This window comes from Bos indicus x Bos taurus, chromosome 8 (genome assembly GCF_003369695.1).
Source record: "Bos indicus x Bos taurus breed Angus x Brahman F1 hybrid chromosome 8, Bos_hybrid_MaternalHap_v2.0, whole genome shotgun sequence".
Classification (NCBI taxonomy): domain Eukaryota; kingdom Metazoa; phylum Chordata; class Mammalia; order Artiodactyla; family Bovidae; genus Bos; species Bos indicus x Bos taurus.
The window spans coordinates 90,209,055-90,235,211 of NC_040083.1; the positions used below are offsets into that span (position 1 = coordinate 90,209,055).

The 26,157-nt window shown below is 43.3% G+C and overlaps 1 protein-coding gene across 5 annotated transcripts in view; it reads left to right on the top strand.

Annotated features, from left to right (window-relative positions):
* The first annotated feature begins 6,458 nt into the window (after positions 1 to 6,458).
* Positions 6,459 to 26,157, top strand: part of MSANTD3 (Myb/SANT DNA binding domain containing 3) — a 37,830-nt gene continuing 18,131 nt past the window's right edge. Inside the window, exons 1-2 of one of the 5 annotated variants that reach the window (XM_027550395.1) lie at positions 6,459 to 6,568; positions 6,652 to 6,719. The gene's annotated coding sequence lies outside the window, so the exon portion shown is untranslated. Of the gene's footprint in view, positions 6,569 to 6,651; positions 6,720 to 13,731; positions 13,924 to 14,177; positions 14,319 to 14,398; positions 14,475 to 16,635; positions 16,905 to 26,157 lie in introns of those variants that run through there. The other 4 variants (XM_027550401.1, XM_027550397.1, XM_027550400.1 and 1 more) reach the window with 4 other exon arrangements.

Consider the following 26,157-nt stretch of genomic DNA (forward strand, 5'->3'; position numbering starts at 1 on the left):
TGAAAACTAATTTCCTTTCTAAAGTAAGTTTGGTCCATTGACTATAGATGCCATAGGACTGACATCAGTTTTTATCGAGGTGGATTTTTCTTTTAGAGGTCCCCTGTATACTTTGGGAGAAGGCAATGGCACCCCACTCCAGTACTCTTGCCTGGAAAATCCCATGGGCGGAGGAGCCTGGTAGGCTGCAGTCCATGGAGTTGGGCACCACTGAGTGGCTTCACTTTCACTTTTCACTTTCATGCATTGGAGAAGGAAATGGCAACCCACTCCAGTGTTCTTGCCTGGAGAATCCCAGGGGCGGGAGAGCCTGGTGGGCTGCCCTCTATGGGCTCACACAGAGTTGGACACGACTGAAGTGACTTAGCAGCAGCAGCAGCAGCAGCAGTATACTTTGAGATTTCTGTATATGTTGGGAGACAGTCTTTTTATTTACTTGATAAATCTGTTCAGAACCCAGTGTCTCCAATTTCTGGAAGGACAAGACAGAGAGAAAAAAGTTATAATTTTACCCACAGGTGTAAATTACTAAGTTGCTTTAAACCATCAGTAACTTGAGGAGAAGAGCCTCTTTATATCTGAAAACAAAGATTAAAAGCCAGCAGTATGACAGACAAAAAGTCATGAAAACTGTAATGCTTGTATGGTTTTCCAGTAAAGTGGGTGCCTTGATCACTGCAGATTGTAGAAAACATAGTTGAACCATTTTTTCTCCACTGTGAGACACTAACCCTACAGCCAGGAAAAGCATTATCTTATCAAATAAAAGTGAGGTTTGTCAGGGAGCCAGGAAAAGCCAAGCAGCCATATTGGATTTCCCGTGGCCCCAGCTGTTTGGTTTACAGCCATTGTTTATCCATTTTAAATTCCCTGATGAAGGATTAATTTTGTAGAAGCAGAATGAGCTTTGTCTATGTGTGACATAGCCTTCATAGAGCTTTGTGAAATAATATTCATTCATTTTATCAAAGTAACAAAAGATTTAAAAAACAAATACGAATCACTTAAAGGCAAAGAAATCTACATAGTCTGTTATCAAAAGCCATATTCCAAGAAAACTTTGTTCTTTTCATCAGGGAGAGAAAACCAAATTCCAGTTTGGTACCAGCTTACTTTCACTGTGAAACAATAGTTATTTACTTAATCAAAGTAACAATAAAAGATTTCAAAGGCAGTTTAATGTCTTAAGAAACTTTTACCATGTACACAAAACTTTTTTTTACTTTTCATATTCATTACTTTATTGTACAGGAATATTCCCAGCAACTTTATTCATAATAACCCAAACTGGAAACAACCCCACTGTCTATTGACAGAAGAATGGACAAAGAAATTGTGGTATATTCATACAGTTGAATCCTACAGCTATATAAAAGAAGGGACGATTCATATACATAACAGCACACACTGTACGATTCCATTTATAGGAAGTTCAAGAACAGACAAAAGCAAGTTAAGAGATTACAATAGTGGTTGTGTTGTGCCATGGCAGGGAGTCAGGGGAGGGAGGGTTCAGGGCATAGGAAAACATGGAATTTTCTGAGGTGAAGGACTACAGACTGATAGAAAATTGCACAATATAAGAGTTGTGAGCTAAGTTTAATTTAGGGTCTTATTGAAGACTATAACCCGAGTGAGAGCCTTTCAGGAGCTCTGAGAAACTGCTCTGAAGAGATAGCTGGGGAAATTAATTTATATATGATTTTTGGCTGGGGAATACATGCAGTCAAGTATATTATATATCTTGGTAACAGATTACTGTTAGTCATCAAAAACGGATGTATCGAGCTAATGATTTTGGTGCTTTTCAATGCATGGAAAGTTGTAAGAAACTTCATTCACTAAAATTCTTCCTGAGACACATCTAACCACATAAGACCCTGCTTGTCCAAAGCATAGAGCATCCTGCTATCATTTTAATTTTTTCTGTCTGAAGCACAGAGTGCTTCATCCTGTTATCATCTTAATTTCCTGTGAAGTAGAATGCACTGTCAGTCAACAACTGCAGCAAGTTAATCTTTGCAGAAGTGGGTGAAATGCAATGCTGTCTGTCTTTCTTCTTTTACAAGTCTTTTCTTTATATTGATCTAGACGTTGGCTGCACAAGTATATCTGTCAAAATTCAATAAGCTTTACACTTAAATCTGTTCATTTTTTCATATATAAAGTATATATTACCAAAATACTGTTAGGATAAAGAGTTGGAAAAAAGGAGACAATACACATTTGTGTGATTTCTTTTTTTTTTTTTTTTTCAATTATTATTTTTTTAAATCATAAAAAGAAATTTTTTTGGCCACAAGGCATGTGGGATCTTAGTGCCCTGACCAGGGATAGAACTTGTGCCCCTGCATTGGAAGCATGGAGTCTTAACCACTGGACTGTCAGGAAGTCCCATTTGTGTGATTTCTGAAGGTGAGTGCAAGACATGTTGATGATCTCTAAAAGTTGATGGCATTCATTCTTTTTTTTAAGTTAATTTTCTTTTGAAACTTTCTGATGTCCTTTTACTGTGTTCTATCACTAGCAATCATTTTACCAGATTAGTTCCATTTCCAGAACCAAAATAGGAGGAAAGGAGAAAAAAATGTACACGATGTACTATGATAAAGATAGAAATAGACATAGTTACTTAACAAAAAGCCTGTAATAGAATTAAGTGAGTTGTGGGTAGTGACAAATACAGGAAAAGAAGTATTTCTCTGGAGGGAAGGAAGGATGTCTTGGAGGAAGTCTTTGGAGGAGAGCATGAGCTGAGAGCCCTCATTAGCAGTACATGGCCTCAGCGAAGTCATTTGAGCCCTCTGAGGATGGTTCCGTACTATACATTTCCTTAATTGGAGAAGGAAATGGCAACCCACTCCAGTACTCTTGCCTGGAGAATCCCATGGAGGGAGGAGCCTGGTAGGCTACAGTCCATGGGGTCGCAGAGAGTCGGATACGACTGAGCGACTTCACTTCACTTTATATGCTAAATGATAGGACTGAACTGAGCTCAGAGCATCATGCTATAATACTAAAGTACAGTATAATGACTAATATCCCAAGTCATTCAAAAAAAGCTAATTTCTATTCTCTGTATTTAGTTTCATAAGGCAGAGAGGTATGTAAAACATGATTTGTAATAAGAAACTATTTGACATATTGAATGCCTCCTCTGTGCCAACTAATAGGCACATACACTAGGCAATATACTTTCATTGTCTTATTTAACTTTCACTTTAATTGATTAATTACTTTTTAACTTGTATTGGATCAAGAAAAAATGTTTTTAAATAACATATATATATATATATTTCATCATCATGGTAATGTAGCATTATTGCAGACAACAGAGAAAAAAATAGAAAAATCATAAAGAAAAAATAACCCTGTCATTCTTAGGAGCTATTACCATTTTGGCAACATATATGTTGACTCTTTTATACACACACATTTGTTTTAGTTTATTATCTTTGGTTTTATAAAACTGAGATCAAATTCAGTACATTCCTTTGTATCCTGTTTCCATTTTTCAAAAATATGATTTTTCAATAACCAATAGCATTCCATTTTGTAAATACAATAGATTAGATAATCTCTTATTTTTGGCCATAAGAAGGGTTTTGACACTAATAATGTAAATTTAATTATCTGAAAAATCCCAGGGGCAATGTCTCTATCAGGGTCCCCAGGGGAAACAGATGACACACTTGGAGACAGTAATTTGAGGAGTGTTTAACACAAGATCTGTTTACAAAAGAGTGGGCAGAGATTAAAGTAGCCAAAAGTAATAATGGAGTATGTGACCACATTGCTGATGGTACCTATGGGCCTGAAGGCCTGAAGTGGTGACAGGAGGAAGGAGGGGAAATTATGGGAACCTGGAAATCAAGAAAGCTGGCAGAAACTCCTGCTTGACAGAAGCTTAGTAAGTACTTGGTTGAGGGAGCAGCTAGTCTTCAGGGACCCGAAAGGAGGAAGCAGGGGGATACAAGCCCCGATACCCCACCTGATTCTGAGCTCCTGCCTATGCACCCCACTCAGACTGTTCTCCCCAGTCAGAAGCCATGGGGCCAAGGAGACTTTGGTGTGTTCTGCACAGGTTGGCTCCCTTGGGTATAATGCATAGCAAAGAAAAGTGAAGAGTACATCCAGAAGAGCAAATGGAATTCCAAGCACATACACTTTCTTGCTTGCCAGAATTTATCTCTGTGATGACCTGCGCTGGGAATCTGAGAAATTTTCTCTTGAGAAGTGATGCTGAATCTGAAATCTAAAGGATGTGCAGTTGTTTAGAATGTGATCAGTTCAAAGAAGACATTCTAATGGTCAAAGTGAAAAGATGCTCAACACCACTAAGCATCGGGAAAATAAAAATCAAAATCACAGTGAGATATCACCTCACACAGGTTAAATGGCTATAATAAAAAAGACAAGAGATAACAACGGTTGGTGTGAATGTGGAAGCATGTTGACTATAGTTAATAATATGGTATTATATACTTGAAAATAATGAGACAGTACATCACAAGCATTCTTACCTGAAAAAAAAGAGTTGTGTGAGGTGATAAATGTATTAATTATCTTCACCTTGGTAATTATTCTAATCATTTGATAAATAGATCAAATCTCATTTTACCCTTTAAGTATATACAACTATATTGTCAATTTTTCCTCAGTAATATTGGAAAAAATGTGACTAATAAGTAATGTTGTAAGTAAGGAAAAGAACATTCTAAGCAGAGAGAATAGCATGTGCAAAGTCCCCTGAGGTGAGAGCACATTCAAAGAACTGAAAGAAGGCAGTGGGTGAAATAGACAAAGGAGAGAATAGAATCAAAGGGAGTGCAGATTTTGGCAGGGCATTGTAAGTCCTCCAAGGATTTTGGTTTTTATCCTTAAAGCAAAGGTAAGCCATTGATAGGTATTAGGCATCCAATGACAGATTAGATTTTGTTTCTCAAGAAAATTACTCTGGGGAGAATGGATTAACAGGAAGGGAAAAATGCAATGGATGTGGTTATACCAGAGATTCAGATGAATGCTTAAACTAAGGTCATGGACAGACATGGTGACACAAAGAAAAGTTTGAGAAATTTTAGGGATGTGAAACTGACAAGACTTACTGATATATATGGGATATAGCAGTTTGGAGGTGATGGCAGTGTCAAGGAGTGTACTAGATCACTTGCTTGTAAGATGAAATTAGGAGAAAAGCTTTTTGGAACTGGGAAGTTACAAAATAATTAATAATAATTAACCAAAAAGTGAAAAAGGAGGAGAAGGGCTGACTGTTTTTTCGTGAATTAAAGACTGTAGACTCCAGAAATAAAAGAAGATGCTTTAGAAGCTGAACACTGAGAGCAGAAACCATTTCTAAAATTTAGCATTTGTTGAACAATTATTAGAGGAAGGTGGAAGGCAGGGAAAGGAAAATCTGAGAGGGAGGGCAGAGGAATGACATGAGACAGACCTTGAGGAAAGAAGAACTTACGCAAAAATAACACAGTTTGTTCCAGATTCAAGAAATGACTCAACTTTGGAGAAAATAGGAATGCAATAAAATAGTTATCACAAAAATACAAATAAGCAAGCAAACAAAATTATATTCATTATTTATTTCGTTTCCTCCTAGTAAATAGCACAGCCTCCTGTTTCCACCTCTTTATTTCTTTTATTCCACTCTCTGCCCCTCTCTTTCTTGAAACATCGTAAGCTCCCTGAGGGAGGGCTCACACTTCTCAAGTATTTTGAACACTGGTTCTATCATTATCTAGCTCCTTTGGACCACAGTGAGGATTAACCAGCACGAGGGTTAATCGTCTGCCTTCTACAGACCCATCCTTAGCTGTATCATGCTGCAGTGTTCTAACCCCGCTACAGTGTAAACTTCTAGAAAGCAGAATTCACAGGACCCTGACGTAAGGGCGGGTGGGATAAGTACAAGTGACGGGGAGAAGAGAAGAACATGGAATGACAAGCCTAGAGACAAGCGGGATCTATTTCCCAGGTAGGTGCAGATCTGAACCCTTGACGTGGGCCTGCTTTTCCTCCTGCAATACAGGAATTCTGTGTTGGGGGTTGTGGGGTGAGGCTCAAGGAATCCCGCTCCCGCACGTTCTCAAGTATGTATTCAAGCTGGGGAGCCCTGTGGGCACATTCTTCTTGCTAAGTAGATAGCCGCACTCAGTAGCCACTAACATACATTTCTGGAATAAATAGATGGGTGGATGAAATACTTGTGCAATAGAAACTTCTTGTGCAACTCCCGAGCGAGTAGAATCCTTCTAATCCCCGCCATTCATTCAGCGAGTCCTGGGCTCGCGTGTCTCCGCCAGTCACATGGAGGCCCCGCCCACCTCTGGGCGCGGCCCCGCTCGGCGCGCTCCTTCTGCTCGGGCCCGCAGCCCTCGGGGACGCGCGGAGCAATGGGCAAGCTCCGGGCCACAGTGCGCTTGCGCAGAAGGTGCCACGGTCCGGGGAGGGGCGGAGCCTGAGGAGCTTAGACTGAGGTGATAAGGAAAATACGGAAAGGATCTGGATGGCTGTCAGCTCTGGCTCCGCCGGGAGAGAGGAAATGGGCCAGGTTAGTGGGTGTTTGCAGGGTACACAAAGACAATCTGTTGGTGAGTTTACATTTTTACTGATTTTACCTTTTTTTCAATTAAGCTCGGTGTTCAAGAGCTGATGCTTTGGAGGTCCCAGTGTTCTGACACCGCATGCCTATGTGGCTTTGGGTAAGTTACCTGCCCGAGCTTCAGTGTCTGCCTCTGTAAAGTGGACCTGGTAATAGTTGTGGGCTTCACAGGACTTTTGTGAAGATGACATCAGACAGTGTGTGTAAAGTACTTGGCACAATGTTTGTCAGAAATGCCCAATAAGTGGTAAGTGCTATTACTATCATCAATGTTAGAAGCATTAAGTATCATCATAATGTGTTTTTTTGTGTGCCAGGATCTTTTGTATGCAGTTGTTATGCTGGTAATCTTTGGAAAATATCAGAGAACCTGAGAAGTAACAGGAAGTTAGAGATTGGAAAATATTCTGAGTTTAGAAAGGAGAAAAAAGTAGATCTTGAAAAATGGGCTCTAATAATCTTGAATTTTACTGAGCACCAACACAAACCCAGGATGGATCGTATCAAAGGTAGTTTGTGAGGAGAATTTCCTGGCTATGCAGTTGTTAGGACGCCACGCTTTCACTGATGAGGCTGTAGGTTTGATTCCTTATGGGGGAACTAAGATCCCACAAGCCAAGCGGTACTGCCTAAAAAAAAAAAAAAGTGGTTTGTGAGCCTTTAGAAAAGGAACTGGTACTCACTATGAAGCAGTCTGCATTCTCTAAGAACAAATAAATCAAGCCAGATTAACTTTTTTGAACGAAGAGTAAACTGATAGCTCAGTGGAAAAACTTTCTTTGGTTTAGTCATTTACCTCAGCCTGAGATGCTGCCCCATTTTAAGAGTCTCTTGTCAGAGTCTCTTTCATTTCTGACATAAATCTTACAGAAGTAATTTTTTTAGCTAAACGGGGAATATGTGAATACCTTTTTGTTGTAAAAAATTCAAAAACTGAAAATGAAGGGAAAGTCCCCTTCCCAATTCTGTTTCCACCTCCACTCATCAATTTAGCGTGCATTTTGCTCTGATACTTAAAAATCTATCTCTACACTGATTTTTAGCAGTTAGAACTTTATTCTGTCAACTGAATAACCAGCAAAAGAAAGCAGTTTTTTAGTCTCATTTGAAAGGAAACCCAAGGGCAGGTAGTGTAGAGCCAGCAGACTCTTTCTGTCTTGGTTTCACCATCTACACATTTATCCTCATGGTCACAAGGTGATTGCTGCTTCTCTAAAACTGAGTCCATTTATTGGACAGGAAAGGACAAAAGCTATCTTGTGAAGTTTTATATTTTAATTCAGGAAAGGAAGCCGACTGGAACATCTGCCTACAACTCATTGGCCAGACTGTATCACATGACCCCTCTATCAACAAGGGAGTCTGGTGGTCAAGTGGTTAAGACTCCATCCTTCCACTGTAGGGAGCATGGGGTTCCATCCCTAGTGGGGAAACTAAGGTCCCTGAATGCTGAGTGGCTAAAAAAGAAAAAAAAGTAAGACAAGGGAAATATTAATAATTTACTTTTTAAGCATCTAGAATATAGACTCCTGAGAGTCCTTTGGACAGCAAGGAGATCAAACCAGTCAATCCTAAAGGAAATCAACCCTGAATATTCATTGGAAGGACTGATGCTGAAGCTCCAACACTTTGGCCACCTGATGCAAAGAGCCAACTCACTGGAAAAGACCCTGATGCTGGGAAGGATTGAGGGCAGGAGGAGAAGGGGATGACAGAAGATGAGATGCTTGGACAGCAGCACCAACTCAGTGGATTTAAGTTTGAGCAAACTCTGGGAGATAGTGAAGGACAGGAAAGCCTGATGTGCTACAGTCCAAGGGGTGCAAAGAATCGGACACGACTTAGTGATTGAACAACAACAAAGTGTAGAACGACATAGTAAAAGTGAGGGGTGAATATCTTTGGGCTAAGCAAGGTTTCAGTGCCTGCTGCAGAAATATAGAGGTTGGTTTTGCTTTTCTGAAAATAAACTCACACTATATATTTTTGGCAGCTTGCTAATTTTCCTTAGCAGTATGAATGAATTAATACTTTCTGAGGTGGCCTGTATGAAATTTCCTTGGCTCCTTTAGCTGCTGCATAATACCCTTTTTTCCTTATTCTAAGGCATACTCTTTCATTCACATGTTATTATCTCTAAAATTGGTATGCATCTTACACTTGCCATCATCTAGGCAGTAGTAGTGATGTAATTGTCATTGCCTGCTGGATATGCTTCAAAACTTGCAGAATGGATGTTAGCAGCCTGGAATATTAATGATTCTGAGTCTACATATGACTCAGAAGGTTCTGACTCCAAGAAGAAGATTTATATATGTTTTAATCAATTTATTTGATGAATACTCTTATTTTAATGTATGCATGAGGATGACATGGAATTAAAAATTCATGTCTTAAGTTTCATGTGGCTTTTTGAATAAATATAAAATAAAAATTATAAGTGTTAAGAAAACTTTTTTGTCATAGTTTAATTAGGACCACTTTTTTCTTTTTTAGTGATACATAAAATAATGGTGTTTATCATTCATGATGTCCTGAAGTCAGTGAAATATGATTTTCTACACTGTGGCTATTCCATAGCTTAATCATTTTTGTATCAATAGATGTTAAGTTTTCCCTTTTTTTTTACAGTAGTGCTTCAGTAAACTCTTTTTCATTCCTCCTTTTCCATATGTGCAAATAGTATTTCTCTTGATTCCTAGAACCACATTTTTAAAAATTCTAAAGCTGCTGGCCCCTCCAATCTATTGTTGTTGTTCAGGTGCTCAGTCATGTCCAACTATTCATGACCCCATAGACTGCAGCACAGCAGGCTTTCCTGTCCCTCACTATCTCCCACAGTTTGCTCAAACTCATTTCTATCGAATCAGTGATGCCATCCAGCCATCTCATCCTCTGTTGCCTCTTCTCTTCATACCCTCAATCTTTCCCAGCATCAGGGTCTTTTCCAATGAGTTGGTTCTTTGCATCAGGTGGCCAAAGTATGGGAGCTTCAGCTTCAGCATCAGTCCTTCCAATGAATATTCTGGGTTGATTTCCTTTAGGATTGACTGTTTTGCTCTCCTTGTTGTCCAAGGGACTCTCAAGAGTCTTCTCCAGTACCACAGTTCGAAAGCATTAATTCTTCAGTGCTCAGCCTTCAGTGCCATAAAGGTCCAATTCTCACATCTGTACATGACTCCAGGAAAAACCATCAGATGAGATCAGATTAGTCACTCAGTCGTGTCCGACTCTTTGCCACCCCATGAATCGCAGCACGCCAGGCCTCCCTGTCCATCACCAACTCCCGGAGTTCACTCAGACTCACGTCCATCGAGTCAGTGATGCCATCCAGCCATCTCATCCTCTGTCGTCCCCTTCTCCTCCTGCCCCCAATCCCTCCCAGCATCAGAGTCTTTTCCAATGAGTCAATTCTTGGCATGAGGTGGCCAAAGTACTGGAGTTTCAGCTTTAGCATCATTCCTTCCAAAGAAATCCCAGGGCTGATCTCCTTCAGAATGGACTGGTTGGATCTCCTTGCAGTCCAGGGGACTCTCAAGAGTCTTCTCCAATACCACAGTTCAAAAGCATCAATTCTTCAGCGCTCAGCCTTCTTCAGTCCAACTCTCACATCCATACATGACCACAGGAAAAACCATAGCCTTGACTAGACGAACCTTTGTTGGCAAAGTAATGTCTCTGCTTTTGAATATGCGCTTTGACTAAATGGACCTTTGTCGGTAAAGTGATGTCTCTGGTTTCTAATACGTTGTCTAGGTTTGTCATAGCTTTTCTTCCAAGCAGCAAGCATCTTTTAATTTCATGGCTGCACTCATCATCCGCAGTGATTTTGGAGTCCAAGAAAATAAAGTCTGCCACTGTTTCCACTTTTTCCCCGTCTATTGGCTATGAAGTGATGGGACTGGATGCCATGATCTTTGTTTTTTTAATGTTGAGTTTTAAGCCAGTCTCCTCTTTCACCTTCATCAAGAGGCTCTTTAGTTCCTCTTCACTTTCTACCATTAAAGTGGTATCATCTGCATATCTGAGGTTGTTGATATTTCTCCTGGCAATCTGGATTTCAACTTGTGATTCATCCAGCCAGGCATTTCACATGATGTACTCTGCAGCAGAACAGATTAAGAAGAGGTGGCAAGGATACACAAAACTAGACCAAAAAAGGTCTTAATAACCTGGATAACCACGATGGTGTGGTCACTCAAGTAGAGCCAGACATCCTGGAATGTGAAGTCAAGTGGGCCTTAAGAGGCATTACTACAAAGAAACTAGTGCAGGTGATGGAATTCCAGCTGAACTATTTCAAATCCTAAAAGATGATGCTGTTAGAGTGCTCCACTCAATATGCCAACAAATTTGGAAAACTCAGCAGTGGCCACAGGACTGGAAAAGGTCAGTTTTCATTCCAATCCCAAAGAAAGACAAGGCTAAAGAATGTTCAAACCAAGAACTTCCAGATGTACAAGCTGGATTTAGAAAAGACAGAGGAACTAGAGATCCAACATCAGTTGGATCATAGAAAAAGGTAGAGAATTCCAGAAAAAAATCTACTTCTGCTTCATTGACTACAGGAAAGCTTTCGACTGTGTGGTTCACAACAAACTGTGGAAAATTCTTCAAGAGATGAGAACATCAGTTCACCTTACCTGTCTGCCTCCTGAGAAACATGTATACAGGTCAAGAAGCATACAGTTAGAACTGGACATGGGACAACAGACTGGTTCAAAATTGGGCAAGGAGTACATCAAGGCTGTATATTGTCATCCTGCTTATTTAACTTATATGCAGAGTACATCAGGTGACATGCCTGGTTGGATGAATCACAAGTTGAAATCCAGATTTCCAGGAGAAATATCAACAACCTCAGATATGCAGATGATACCACCCTAATGGCAGAAAGTGAAGAGGAACTAAAGAGCCTCTTGATGAAGGTGAAAGAGGAGAATGGCTTAAAACTCAACATTAAAAAATGAAGATCATGGCATCCAGTCCCATCACTTCATAGCCAATAGACGGGGAAAAAGTGGAAACAGTGGCAGACTTTATTTTCTTGGACTCCAAAATCACTGCGGATGATGAGTGCAGCCATGAAATTAAAAGATGCTTGCTGCTTGGAAGAAAAGCTATGACAAACCTAGACAACGTATTAGAAACCAGAGACATCACTTTACCGACAAAGGTCCATTTAGTCAAAGCTATGGTTTTTCCTGGAGTCATGTACAGATGTGAGAATTGGACCTTTATGGCACTGAAGGCTGAGCACTGAAGAATTAATGCTTTTGAATTGTGGTACTGGAGAAGACTCTTGAGAGTCCCTTGGACAACAAGGAGAGCAAAACAGTCAATCCTAAAGGAAATCAACCCAGAATATTCATTGGAAGGACTAATGCTGAAGCTGAAGCTCCCATACTTTGGCCACCTGATGCAAAGAACCAACTCATTGGAAAGGACCCTGATGCTGGGAAAGATTGAGGGTATGAAGAGAAGAGGCAACAGAGGATGAGATGGCTGGATGGCATCACTGATTCGATAGACATGAGTTTGAGCAAACTGTGGGAGATAGTGAGGGACAGGGAAGCCTGGCCATGGGTGCTGCAACCCATGGGGTCTGAAAGAATCGGACACAACTTAGTGACTCAGCAATGACAAAATTTTCCAGGGAAGTCTCAATTTAAAAAATCTCGGTACATTATTGTCATTAGCTATCAACATACTTCAGAAGTTCTGAGATATCAGTATCTGAACTATACTGTACTGCCTTGAGTTCCAGTGAGGCAGATGTCACACAGTTTGTTTCCAGATAGCATCTCCCTAGGGGTGGTCTTAGTTTCTAAGTTCTCTGGACAATTTCAGATCTACTTGGACACCTGAAAGATTATTGTTAAAATAATGAACAGGGAGTATACCTCTATATTATAGGAAGGGTCTTTATTTTTATTAGTGCTTCTGACCACTAGAAGTGTTTGGGTGTTTCTTTGCAGTCAAAAGACCTGGCTCAGCCTCTCACTTTCTGAGCAAGGTGACTCTGTGGGTCATGGGAGCTAGGAGGGTGGGGACAGCCTCACATATATCCAAGGAATTAAAAAAAAAAAATAGCAAGTGTTGGTGAGGTAATGGCAAATTTGGAACCCTCATACATTGCATATATTGCTGGTGGGAACGTAAAATCATTCATTTAGCCACTATGGGAAATTTTTTTGGCAGTTCCTCATAGAGACTCCCAGAGACAGGGGAGCCTGGTGGGCTGCTGTCTATGGGGTCGCACAGAGTTGGACACGACTGAAGCGACTTAGCAGCAGCAGCATAGAGTTAAACAGAATTACCATATGACCCAGCAATCCTACTCCTAGGTATATACTCCAAAGAACTGAAAACATAGACAAATACATTGATATAGGCACGTTCAGAGCAGCAGTATTCACAGAGGGTGGAAATAACACAAACATCCCTCAACAGATATATGTATAAGCACATTGTGGTATACATACAATGGAATATTATTTAGTCATAGAAAGGAGTAGGACACACGCTACAAGGAGGGTGAACCTTGAAAACCTCGTGCTAAATGAAAGAAGCCAGGCACAAAAGACTACCTGTTGTATGATTCCATTTATACGGAATGTCCAGAATAGCCAAATTCAGAGAGAAAAAATAAATTAGTGGGTACTCTGAGTTGAGGATACCAACGGATAGGGAGTGACTGCTTAATGTGTGGGGAGGGGGTTCCCTTTTGGAGTGATGAATCTGTTTCAGAACTAGATAGAGATGGTGTGGTTGCGTTACACTGCATTGTCATAAATGCCACTGTATTGTTGACTTTAAAGTTATTTTTATGTTATGTGTATTTCACTCGTGTAATAAGAACAAGAGAAAGTTCAATCCTCTCCACCCTTCCGAGCTTGGAGTCCTTGCGGGGGCACGATAAAAGGTGCCTTGTCCTACAGCTGCATTTGTTGTGCATTCTTCATTTGTTCGTGCAAAAATTCCCACTTACTCAGCACACAGCGTCTGAACCAGGTTTGGGCTGCAGAGGGAACAGTCTCTGCCCCGGGAGCGCACAGCCTAGGGGGAGACACATCCCGCAAATTAAAAAATAAAGCAAAACTCCGTGATGAACCCAGCAAAGGAGGGTTGGCTACTTAAGTAGCAGGGTGTTCCGAAAGAAAAGGGGGGCCTTTGTCAGACGGGGGGCATGGACTGAGCCGATTCCTGCCCATGGCCGCCAAGTCCCTGGCGACAAATGCATTCTTTTATTGTTCATGGAAATGAAACAGTTTTTCAGGCCCTTCAGGAGCTCGTCCGCCAAGGTGGGAAGACGGAACTCAATCAGCACAAGGATGTCGGGCAGGAGGGAGAGGGGTGGATAGGCGGGAGACCCCCTGCACCCCGCCTCAAACCTCGGGGGAGGTCAGCGACCGCGTCTCGGGGAGGTGGGGACTGCGCGGGGCCGCGCTCCCGCCCTCCTCGGCGCCTGCGGACCCGCAGGCGGCGGGCGGCCCGCGAGGGGGCGGCGGCTCCCGGGCTTTGTGGCCGCTGCGCGCGCGGCGGGGCCTGGCCGGCCGGGGGCGCGCCGCCGCCGCCCGGCGCTCCGGAGCCCGCGGCCCTCCCGGCCGCCCAGCCTGCGAGAGGAGTCAAGGCCGCCCGCGCTCGCATCTCGCCGGCCCCTCCCCCGATCGCCGCTGCCGCTGCGCCGCCGCTGCAGGTAGGAGGCTCCCCAGGCGGGCGGGTCGCAGCGGGGCGGGGGCGCGGGCCAGGCGTGCGGGGGCTGCGGGGCCGGTAGGGCGCCCTTCCGGCCCAGGCGCCACGACCCCTGCCCCGCAGGCCCGACGGCCACCTCCGCGCGCCGCAATGGGAGTCGGTGAGTGGGGCCGGCCTGCGGCGTACAAAGCCCCAGGGCGCGGACCTCGGGGAGATTCAGCGACGTACCCGGGGTCTGGGGACTCTGGACTCCGAGGGCAGAGGAGCGGCTTGGGGGGGTGGGGGAGAAACCTGATGACCCTCAGTGCCGGCGTCTCTCCATCTCAGTGTCCCCACAGTATGCCGGGCACTGTGCTCGCGCTTTTGCATACTTGTCTTCTTTAAGACCCCTTGTGTCCCTTACAGAGCTGTGAGGGGAGGGGTCCCTCATTCTGGGGCAGAGCGCCGAGCATCACAGAGGTGCCCGCCTGACCTTGGGAAAGCGCCTTTACTCCGAGCCCTGGCTGCAGCTCCTGTAAATGAGGGTGGGATGGGGGAGAGGGATGGTGGCTGAGAGTGCGTGGTGTAATGCCTACCCGCAGGTGCTATTGTGAGAGATGAGGTACGCAAATGATCATACATATTGAGCACTTTCTACATACCAGGCCTGGGTACCAAACAGTTGGCATGAGTTATCTAATTAAATCATCATGCTGGCGCTGTGATGTAGCTACTGTAAATTGCACTAGTAATCTTTATTTAGGAGTAGGAAATAGAAAAGAATTTAGCCTCCCTATTCTGATTAAGGAAATTGGGTGTTTCTTAGGCATGGTCACATTTAAGATTACAGATGTCCCTGCAATGTTAGAGCAGTTGTGGGATATATTTATTACACATTTAAAACCGGGAGGTAAAATAATATCAGGGCCAGGGGTGTGCATTTCAGCGTCAGATAAGTCAGTTGTGTTACCAAGGAAATTGTCGAGTATTAATTAAAAAACATAGTTCCAGAGTTAGGACTGAGGACTGCTCTAGGAGTTTGGGGCCAGAGAGACAAGGGGTGGACTAGGAGGAAATGGAGGATTCTAAAGCCCTGGGTGGAGAGAGGGACCTGTGACCACCCAGCAGTTTTCTGGACCAAGATTTCATCCTGCCCTTAGAGACCAGACATCCTATCTGGAAGGAGGGGAGGGGGAGGGGTGGGGGAAGGATCCAGGGGCAAGATCAATGGATTGTCTCTTCTTACTCCCAGGCCACCCCAAAAGTAATCAGCTGGGTTGAGAGCCGGATGACAGGGCCTCCTAAAGCACCATGGTCCCTTCTCATGATTCTTTAAATTCTTTTAATATGTTTGAGGAGATTGGGATGCTCACCAACCCTAAAGATTGGTAAGATGCTTAAAATACAAAGACCTAATTGATGTAATGAAGGAGTGTGTTTGGATACAGCTCCCTTGGTTGGATAAGTAATGGGCCTGAGGAGATTATTTGGGGGTTCAGTTTGGAATGAGGAGAACTGGAAAGATTCCGGACCCTGAAGAAAAAAGAAAGGCAGGAAGGCCCAGGTGCTGTACCCTGGGGCAGGGGGTAGAAGGGGCACTGAGGCCTCCAGAACACCATGTGCAGAATACCCACCCAGCCCCCTAGTGCTGGAGTACCCAGAAGGTACCCCTCTTCTCCCAGCTTGTGACTGCATCTTCCTTGAGTGTTGTGGAAGGTCGGGGCTCGACTCAGGCTGACTTTTCTCCTGAGTGAGCAGGAAAAGCTTCTTGGAGAAGGGTTGTTTGAAAACCAGTCTTGAAGGACAGGGTGTTTGGGCGCATAGATTGGTGAAGGTAGGAGCCCTGTGCCTAGTAAAAAGAGCAGGTGCTTTGGAGAGACAGATAATGGGATGTTTGAGTTCTAGGTCTGCCATTTCTCAGCCATGTAGTTTTTTGCAAGGATTAAATGATGGTTTTTCAAGTGCCAGATAGGGAGCTCAACAAGCACTAGGACCTTTCCCCCGTCCATGGTGACATTTGTTTAACTCTTGTCTCCCGAGCACCAGTCCTATGCTGAGTCATATACTTCATGCTGGGGATCCAGAGATAAGTCAGAAATTATGCATTTCCCTTAGGGATTTCCCAGCCTAGTGAAGGAGACGGACACAATGAGCAAACTACAGAAAATAAGGGAAGTGCAGTTATCCACAGCTGGCAATGAGCTCTGGATAGAACACTCAGGGCTAACTGCCTCTTGAACAAGATTTAACAAGATGAGATGTTATCATAGAGGTTTTGAATGCAACACCAACTCTTAATTTTTTTTTTTACCTTTGTCTTGTCTTTGCCCTGATAGTCTCTCTCTTAAAACAAAAAACAAAAAACGCAACCTAGTTGCAGTGTGTACATAGTTGTTAAGCTGCCTCAAACTCATTTTAGGAGGAAGCTATTATAAATAAAATCAACATAATAGCCTGGATGTTAGTTAAGGAAGGCTTCACAAAAATTTCGTGAGAGTTGGACGTTGAGGGATGAAGATAAGCCCTGGGTGGCCTTTGGGGTAAAGTATTCCAGCCAGAGGAAGCCCCATGTCCAGAGGCATGAGAACACAACAAGTTCAAGGGCATGAAGGTGAGTTTGGTCTGGCTGGGTTGAAACATACAGGGAAAGGGTGTTGTGGGATGTGGGTGGGGAGCGGGTACTGTAATCAGGGCCAGATCTGGAAAAGCCTTGGATGCCTTGTGAGCAGTTTGGACTTTATGACCAGAGGTCTACATACAGGACTGTGGCATCATCACTGTGTTTTAGGAAGATTCCTTGAGGGGCCGGAAGTTTGGGAGGTCATTTTGGGAGACTAGGGCTCACCATGGGCACAGGCAATGAGGATGGGAGCGGAGAGAAGAGATACAGAGGTAAAATGTGAAGCAGGTCTTGACGAGTAGTTCCATGGGATTGAAGAGCACACTGAGGTTTCTGCTTTCAGCCGAGTTCATGTGGCTGAAATCATCAGAAATTGGAGGTTTGGGAATGAATAATTCATTTACTTTGGGAGGTTTCTGAGGTACCCATAATGGACAGCTAGATGGAGGTGGCCAGGAGACAACTAGAAATGTATGTGGTGTTGAGGGGAGAGGATGGGGCTGGAGCGAGGTTCTTCCTGACATCCCTACTTTCTTGCGATCAAATGCCAAGAATCAGCTATGTGCTCAAGATACAAATAAAATATAGTTCCAAGCCACAGGAGCTCATACTTGGATAGGGGACCCCCTGAGGCGATGGATAGACTAGTACAGAGTAATTCTGAGTCTGAAGGAAAAGGTAAATACGTGGGATCCTGGGCCCTGCGACTTGAGAGCTGTTGTTGCTGAAGTGGTGAGTGTTGCTGAAGAGGAGATTGTCCTCAGATGAGAAGCAGGCCGGAGCGGGAACCCCTAAGTATGGGGACTTTCATTTTGTAAAAGCACTTTCTGTGGAGGGTACTTGAATAATGATCCCAAGGGAATTTCAGGGAGACTGGGATAGTGTGGGGAGATGGTTTGGGATGGAGCTGTAGGGGACGGGAGGGCAGGGGAGGGGTCAGGATCTTTAAGAACCTTCCCCTGGTTGGCAGAGGGAACCATGAGGGGGGTGGGGGACAGGAGGTGGGAGCCCCTAGGCTTAAACACAGGGCTGGTTCTGCTCACGGTCACACTTAGACACAGATGGTAAAAATAAACACTTCCCGGTTACTTGGCCACCTGGAGTGGGTGGTGAAGGAGAAGAGGAGGGAGAGCACCAGAGGAAGCAAGTTTAGTGCTGGGTATAGATTGGAAAACCGTCTAAAGGAAAGATAGAAGGTGGAGAGGGCACAGGTGAGTGGCCATCCTGAGTAGACAGGTCTGAACACTTGAGAGCAGGTACATGGCAAGGTGTGCACGGGAACAGGAATGTCTGATTATTCTTAACCTCTGTGACAGATGGAGGAGGAAATGGCAACCCACACCAGTATTCTTGACTAGGAAATCCCATGGGCAGAGGAGCCTGGCAGTTTGGAGTCCACGGGGTTGCAAAGAGTCAGACATGACTGAGTGAGCATGCACTGTGTCAGATGAAATCAGGAAGGCATCATAGTTCTAGCTAGGCTCTTAAAAAAATTTGACGTACAGGAACTTCCCTGGTGGTACAGTGGATAAGAATCCACCTGCCAATGCAGGGGGCACAGGTTCGATCCCTGGTCCAGGAAGATCTCATATGCTGCGGACAACTAAAGCCTATGGGCCACACCTACTGAGCCTGTGCTCTAGAGCCTGTGAGCTGCAACTAATGAGCCATAACTCCTGAACCTCGCGAGCTCTAGGGCCTGAGAGCCACAACTAATGAGACCCTGTGCTGCAACTGCTGAAGCCCATGAGCCTAGAACCCATTCTCTGCAACAGGAGAAGCCCCTGCAATGAGAAGCCTACGCACCGCAACTAGACAGTAGGCGCTGCTCACTCCAGCTAGAGAGAGCCTTCACGCAGCAACAAACACCCAGTGCAACCAAAAAGAAATAAGTGCATTAAAAAAATCTGGCTTACAGTACAGCAGTATTTATAAGATGAAGCCATAAAATGATTTTTGTTAGGATAAATCCTTGATAAAAGGAGAAATTTAAGATCGTGGGACATCTAGATATAATTAGTTAAAGAAAGTGCAAATGGCGAGCAGGTTAGTTTCAACATATATTTCCCCTGTATTTATTTCCCTGCTGTATTCCAGGTGCTCTTCAAGGAGCTTGGGCTACAGTAGTGAGGGAGGGGTCCATCACTTGCTTTAGACATTTCACTTAGAAATAACCTACAGAGTTAAACCTGGGCTAACCTCCCTAAACTGCTGAGTTGGCTCTATTCTGTTGCAGTGTTCTCTTTCTTTGGCTAGTAGCCCCACTAGCCTCATAAATAATCAGAAAATGCCATCTATGGGTCTTTGGCAAAGGACCATGGAAATTAGGTTGCAGAAAAACCCTTGTAACAGCATTGTTAGTGTGGGCTACAGCACTGGATGGGGCTTTAGAGAACATGCATGGTAGTTTAGAGATGAGGAATCAACAGGAGGAAAGGGGACTTGGCTGATGGCACAGAGTGAGTGTCAGAGTTGAGGGCAGTGGCCTCAGAGTTTTCAGTTGGGGTAATGGGGAAGGCTTGAGGGTACCTAGCCAAAGGGCATCTTGATGGTGAGAGGGTTCCAGAGAAGAGATATGGGGGGAGGGGTTGAAAACAAATAATGAAGCTTCACTTTTAGCCCCTCCTCGGCCTCTAGGAACCCCTGTAGCTCGCTCTGAGACTCAGTTTCCTCATCTGTAAGGTGAGAAGAGTGGATTGAAGTCCCTTGTGAGTTTAACGTGTTAGGATCGATGTTGTTCTCTAAAAAAGATTGTTTAGGGGGATGCTGAGAGAGGAGACAGTCAATAGACCAGGATGGGAAATAGCCTTTCTAGGCTTTAGAACAAACTGATCACCCATAACCTATGGCCAGGACCCCCTTCAGGGAATTGGCTGCCATATTTCCTGCAGCTCACTCGCCAATTCTGTATACTTTCCTTCTCTCCAAAGTTGCCCTGCTTTGTTCTAATGGCAGTTCTGATTCCAGTCTGTTCTGATGGGAGTTAAGGTCCTTATTCTAGGTCCTCCCCAATCTTGGAGTCACATCCCTGGGCACATTTCTTTCTCTGTGCTTATCACACTTGTTACCAGTCCATCCACAGTACACTGTGTTGTATTGTGTCTTCATTGGACCGTGATCTCCTGAATTTGTTTTGTTTTCTCCTGAATCTTAAGACATACCCCTCCCCCGTCCAGTGCCTGCACACGCAGGTGCTTATCTAGTCCTCGTGCATTCTCTTTGCCTCTGCTTTCTCTTGATCCCCCACCCTAGTGTAGACACACACACATCCTGGTCATTTCTCACTTTGAAACAGCCCTTGGCACGCACCGCCTCCTTTCCATTAACTCGCCGCTACTCAGAATCCAGGCCCTTCCTTATCAATTATTTATCTGTATGATCTCCTTCAGCGCTGTCTGTTCATATCCTATACATTCTTAAAAGATCTAGCTCAAATGTCCTCTGGTTCATGAAGAGTGCACATTAACCTCTTCCCTCTTCTGAATGCCCAGGGCGCTTGGTCCTGTTTAGGTCTCAGTTTCAGTGTGCCTGTCCTTCTGGTTGTCAGTTTCTGCATGCCAGTGCCCTTCCAGGCTCTCTGGTTCAGATTGTCTTTGTATCTGCCACATATTCTAGGACAGTACTGAGCCTTTGGCAGGAATTCATTACATATCTGTTGACGGGTTTTTTGTTTTTTTTTTTGCCAGTGAATAGAAGAACCAATAAGTATTTGAGTGTATGTTGTATTTAGACCACTGTTTTACTTTTGGAAGCAGTTCAGTATGGCTGAGAGGGGTGGAAAGAACTAAAATTTATTGAAGATCTAGTCTGTGCTTCTTGACTCCCATTGCAGGACGGTCATATAGGGGGACTAAGGCAGAGTAGTGGGTATTAACTCTTACTACAGATGAAGCATGAGGTTAATTGACATGCCCAGAGTCACACCGCTAAGTGAGTGCTAAAGTTAAGATTTGAGCCCAGGTTTTCTGCATCCAGTGTCTTCACTTCACTTTAAGAGCAGTAGTTCATATCCTAACATCTGTCTGAAGTCTCAGTGTCACGATTTTTGGTCATGGTTCCTACAAAGGGCAGTAGAGATCAAATCTGGCCAACTTTCTCTAGTCTTTGCCCAAATTTTAGGACTTTGTTTCATCCTTAGTGGACTTAGAATATTATTGGATGGTGTATTAGTCACCTTGGCCTGCCATAATAAAATACCACAGACTGGTGGAGGGGGAGGCTTAAACAACAAAAGTTTATTTCTTACAGTTCTGGAAGCTTAGGAAGTCCAAGATCAAGGTGCCAGTAAAGTAGGTTTCATTCTGAGGCCTCTTCTCTTGGCTTGTCGGTGGCTGCCATCTCTGTGTGCTCACACGACCTCTTTGTAACCTAGGGATTGGTGGTGGTTGGGGAGGCAGGAAACAAGAGCTCTCTTGTCTTTTCTTATTAGGTCACTAATCTTCTTGAGCCAGGACTCCACCCTTATGACCTCATTCCATCCTGTTGTTGTTATTCAGTCATTCAGTCCAACTCTTTGTGACCCCATGGACTACAGCATGCCAGGCTTCCCTGTCCTTTACCATCTCCTGGAGCTTGCTTAAACTCATGTCCATTGAGTCAGTGATGCCATCCAGTCATCTCGTCCTCTCTCTTCCCCTTTTCCTCCTGCCTTCTATCTTTCCCACCATCAAGGTCTTTTCTAATGAGTCTGTTCTTCCCATCAGGTGGCCAAAACATTGGAGCTTCAGCTTCAGCATCAGTCCTTCCAATGACTATTCAGGACTTACTTTCTTTAGGATTGACTGGCTTGATCTCCTTGCAGTCCCAGGGACTCTCAAGAGTCTTCCCCAACACCACAGTTCAAAAGCATCAATTCTTCAGTGCTCAGCCTTCTTTATGGTCCAGCTCTCACATGCATACATGACTACTGGAAAAACCATAGCTTTGACTAGATGGACCTTTGCTGGCAAAGTAATGTCTCTGCTTTTTAATACACTGTTTAGGTTTGTCATAACTTTTCTTCCAGGGAGCAAGCATCTTTTAATTTCATGGCTGCAGTCACCATCTGCAGTGATTTTGGAGCCCCCCAAAATAAAATCTGTCACTGTTTCCATTGTTTCGCCATCTGTATGCCATGAAGTGATGGACTGGATGCCATGATCTTCATTTTTTGAATGTTGAGTTTTAAGTCAGCATTTTCACTTTGCTCTTTCTCCTTCATTAAGAGGCTCTTTAGTTCCTCTTCAATTTCTGCCTTAAGGGTGGAACCATCTGTGTTTCTGAGGTTATTGATATTTCTCCTGGCAATGTTGATTCCAGCTTGTGGTTCTTCATCCAGCCCAGCATTTCTCATGATGTACTCTGCATATAAGTTAAATAAACAGGGTGACAATATACAGCCTTGACAATATACACCTCCTTTCCCAATTTTGAACCAGTCCATTTGTTGTTCCATGTTCAGTTCTAACTGTTGCTTTTTGACCTGTTTTCTCATTCAATCTTAATTACTTCCTTAAAAGCTTATCTCCAAATACAGTTACTGTGAGGGTTAGCGTTGCAACAAATAAGTTTTTTTAGGGGGATGGGTTGAATCCAAACATTTAGTCCCCTAACAGATGGATTTTTAAGGTGGATATTAAATGTACTTATTACAGTCTTCTGGTGGTTTAGTCAGTGTTATTGTTTTGGGGATTGTGCTGATTATTTCCTCTGTGTTCTTTTATAGTATTGAAATCCTGCTATTTTATTTAGTTCTGTCTGTGGGTCTTTGCTTAGCCCAAGAGGAATTTCCATCATATTTGGATTTTTCTATTTTATTTGACAATTTTTACTTTCATGCAGCTTTTGGTGTACTGATTATTTTATCACATATGATATTCATTCTGTGCATGGTAGGCAGTTTTATGCCTACATCAGAAGACATTGATTCGTTAAATTTTGCTGAGGGCCCACAATGTGAGGGTCTCTGGGCTGATTGTTGTCCTACAGCTATGCATCTGCACCCTGTCTAGCAGAACAATGGGTGGAAAATTTGATCCATACTGAGTAGAGCTGGGGGCAGTTTCTAATAAAAGTTGATGCAGCAGAGGCTTGTTATGTTGTCATATATAACCAGTTATGGACATTCCTGAGCAGTTTTAAGCTGGAAGGTGCTTTCTAGTCTCGGTGTTTTCTACTAATAAGCTGTGCCTGGACATCTCTTTCTCCAGGAAGTGTTTGCTTACTTAGGACTGTCAGTCAGGTGCCCCAGCGCAACATCAGCATCCAGTCTCCCTGAGGCGTGACCATTTTAAAGCTCCATTTTATTGCTACAGTTACTTTTCAGACACACATTCTTAGCAGATCAACAGTGGACACTATTTCAGTTCCCTGGTTAGAGTGAGAGCAGGGCACCTGGGTGGGGGTGGGGGACTGGGGACCCTAGGTTTGAAAGAAAGGGGGAGTGGGGAGCCAACAAATGGAGATGGGCAGACAGCTCCTAGGCTGCTCTGCCCGAGGACCTTTCCCTGCTGACAGATTGCTAATTGACAAGTAATTCGACAGGGGCACTAGAGGCTGTCGCTAGGTCTGAAAGAAGTGGGCTAAGTAGAGCAGAGAGCAGCCTGGGCATGGAGTCAGACCTGGGTTTAAATCCTGGTTCTGCTACTTACTATTTGTGTGACCACAGGCAAGTTACTCAGCCTCATTTTTCTGATCTGGGAAACAGGAATAATAATTGGTCAGTGGGGTTGTATAGCCCACTTCAGAAGACTGTTGGGAATCCATAGGGGACCTTTGGGGTACTCTGTCTCATACCAGAATCCTTTTATAGCCCATCAGGATGCAACCACATGGCCAAGGGAGGCCTGCTGTTCTACAAAATTAGGCAAAGTAAATTGGTAACTTTCGATTTACTTAACTAGTAATTAAATAACAGTCTAGTTAATAGGCTATTAATGGTCCCCAGGTGTTGGTAATTCTGAATATTTGCTTCTGAGAGAGTTGTGTAATTTCTTCTGGTACTTTCATAGTTTTTTGGTTTTAGCAGTGTAACAAATGATGCTCTCAAGGGCTATTTTGGGGAGGATTAAATGATATAGTGCATATTAAGCAGTTAGTATAGTGTCATGCTTACAGTATAGCCTCAGTAACAGTTATCTGCTATTGTTATTACTGCTCTTATTAGAGACCAAACTGGGCACACTTAGGTTAAGATCCTTTATGAATTTAGATCCCCACCAGCCCACCACCACCGGGTGGCAGTTAGTGGTACTGCACACTGTGTGAGGAGGAATTATTAAAGTGCTTGGAACTAATTCCCTGTAGTTTCAATTCCACTAAGTATCACAGGGACTTTGTTAGGCAGAGTGTGGCCTATTTGCTTGGGAGCTGCAATTCATATATCACTAAACAATGAAGGGACATATTTTTCATCTCCACAATTGACACAGATTTTTAAAAAATGTTAACAGCAGAAGTCAATGAAGTGGGAATATCAGTTGGTACACCATTTCTGAAGGACAGATAGTGATGGAACAAGTCTTGAGTGTTTTTTATCTTTTTTGGCAACTGTTCCTCTCCTGGGAATTTATCTTGAAGAAATAATCAAGGATAGGAAAAGAGGTTTATTTAGAAAGAAAATGTATATTGTGTATAAGATATTATTACCTTTAATAGAATGAAATAGCAAACAATCCCTTTTTCATTTGGGAATCAGATTCCGAATCCTCATAGCAGTGATTCTTAAAAAGAGAGGGGCATGGGGGAAGGTAGACATCTGGGGGCAGAAGAGTTGGGGTGGGCTTCATATAGTGTGGTGCGTAGGTTAAGAACATTTGGGATACCTATTGATTTCATAATAAAAACTATAGAACATAAAACATAAACCATAGAACATAAAATTGAACACAGACATCTTGGTAGATAGAGATACTATAGGAAGAGATATATTGTAAGGAGTGCGTGTTAATAAATTTCAGTTTGGGAACGCTACTTTATAGGAAATAAGAGTATTGATGAAGGGGAAAATTAATTTTGGACCTCTGGGGGAGACGGGGTCTGAATTGGATGGATCATCATAGGAATATTAGAGCCACGTGGCTGAAGCATAGGCCTAGTAATTTAGGGGTTCAGGACTTGTCTCCAAAGATAAATTCTCCTCCCATGGACAGAGGAGCCTGGCAAGCTACAGTCCATGGGATGCAGAGTCGGACACGACTTAGCAACTAAACATTTCTCTTTGCCCAAGACCTCAGGGCCAAACCACCTTTGGCTTGTCTAAAGCTCTAGATTTTTGATGTGGATGTGTTCTGATGAATGTGAGGGCAGGCACCTTGTATCTGGAGACACTGATCACACTGACCTTAACTTTTGGGAGGAAGTGGTACATGGTGGGAAACCCAGACCAGGTTCTATTGCCCTCATGTTAAGCCCACATTTCCTTGGCTTCTATTTAAAGGTTCTCTGATCTGGCCAGGTCCCCTCCACACTCAGGTCTCACAGATTTCAACTGCAATTGGGACTTCCCTGGTGGTCCAGTGTTAAGAATCTGTCTTGCAATGCAGGGAATGCGGGTTCAATCCCTAGTCTGAGAACTAAGATCTCACGTGCCTCAAAGCAACTAAGCCCATATACCACAACTAGAGAGTCTGCAACGAAAGATCCTGTTTGACGCAATGGGGATTCCCTGAACTGCAACTAGGACCCAACACAGCCAAATAAATATTAAAAAATAAAAAACTACAGTAACCCCTCCCCAGGCATAGTATGTGAAGAGCTGACTTGTATAATGGTGTGAATTTAAGTCAGTGTTTTAAAACTTACAAGCCACAGTCTTTCTCCTCCACCCTAACTGTGGAACTTTTCAAATATGAAGATCAAGAGAATAATTTGATGAATCTTAGTGTACCCATCACTGTTATTCAGATGTCCCATTTTTGGCCAGTGCGGCTCGTTTCAAGTTAGTTTCTATTTCTTTTCATAGCAGGTTGGTCAGTTTTAAATGGACTGCATCATCAGTATCTTGAAACTTGTCTGTTATTCTGAAAACTCAGAGGCTTGAAGAACATAAAGAGAACGGGGCATATCAGCTCTTTCCACAAAGAGGACAATGCACCGCTTGCTTTATTGCTGCATTCTCTGTTGCTTAGTGACATTCTTGCCATGATGAATCTGAGAGATTAATTTTGTAGGAAGTTTTCTGTGAATAAAAGATGTGGGAGAGTATGTGGTCATAGAACACATAGGCTCAGTGGAATAAGACATTTATTAAGCATCTATTGTGTAA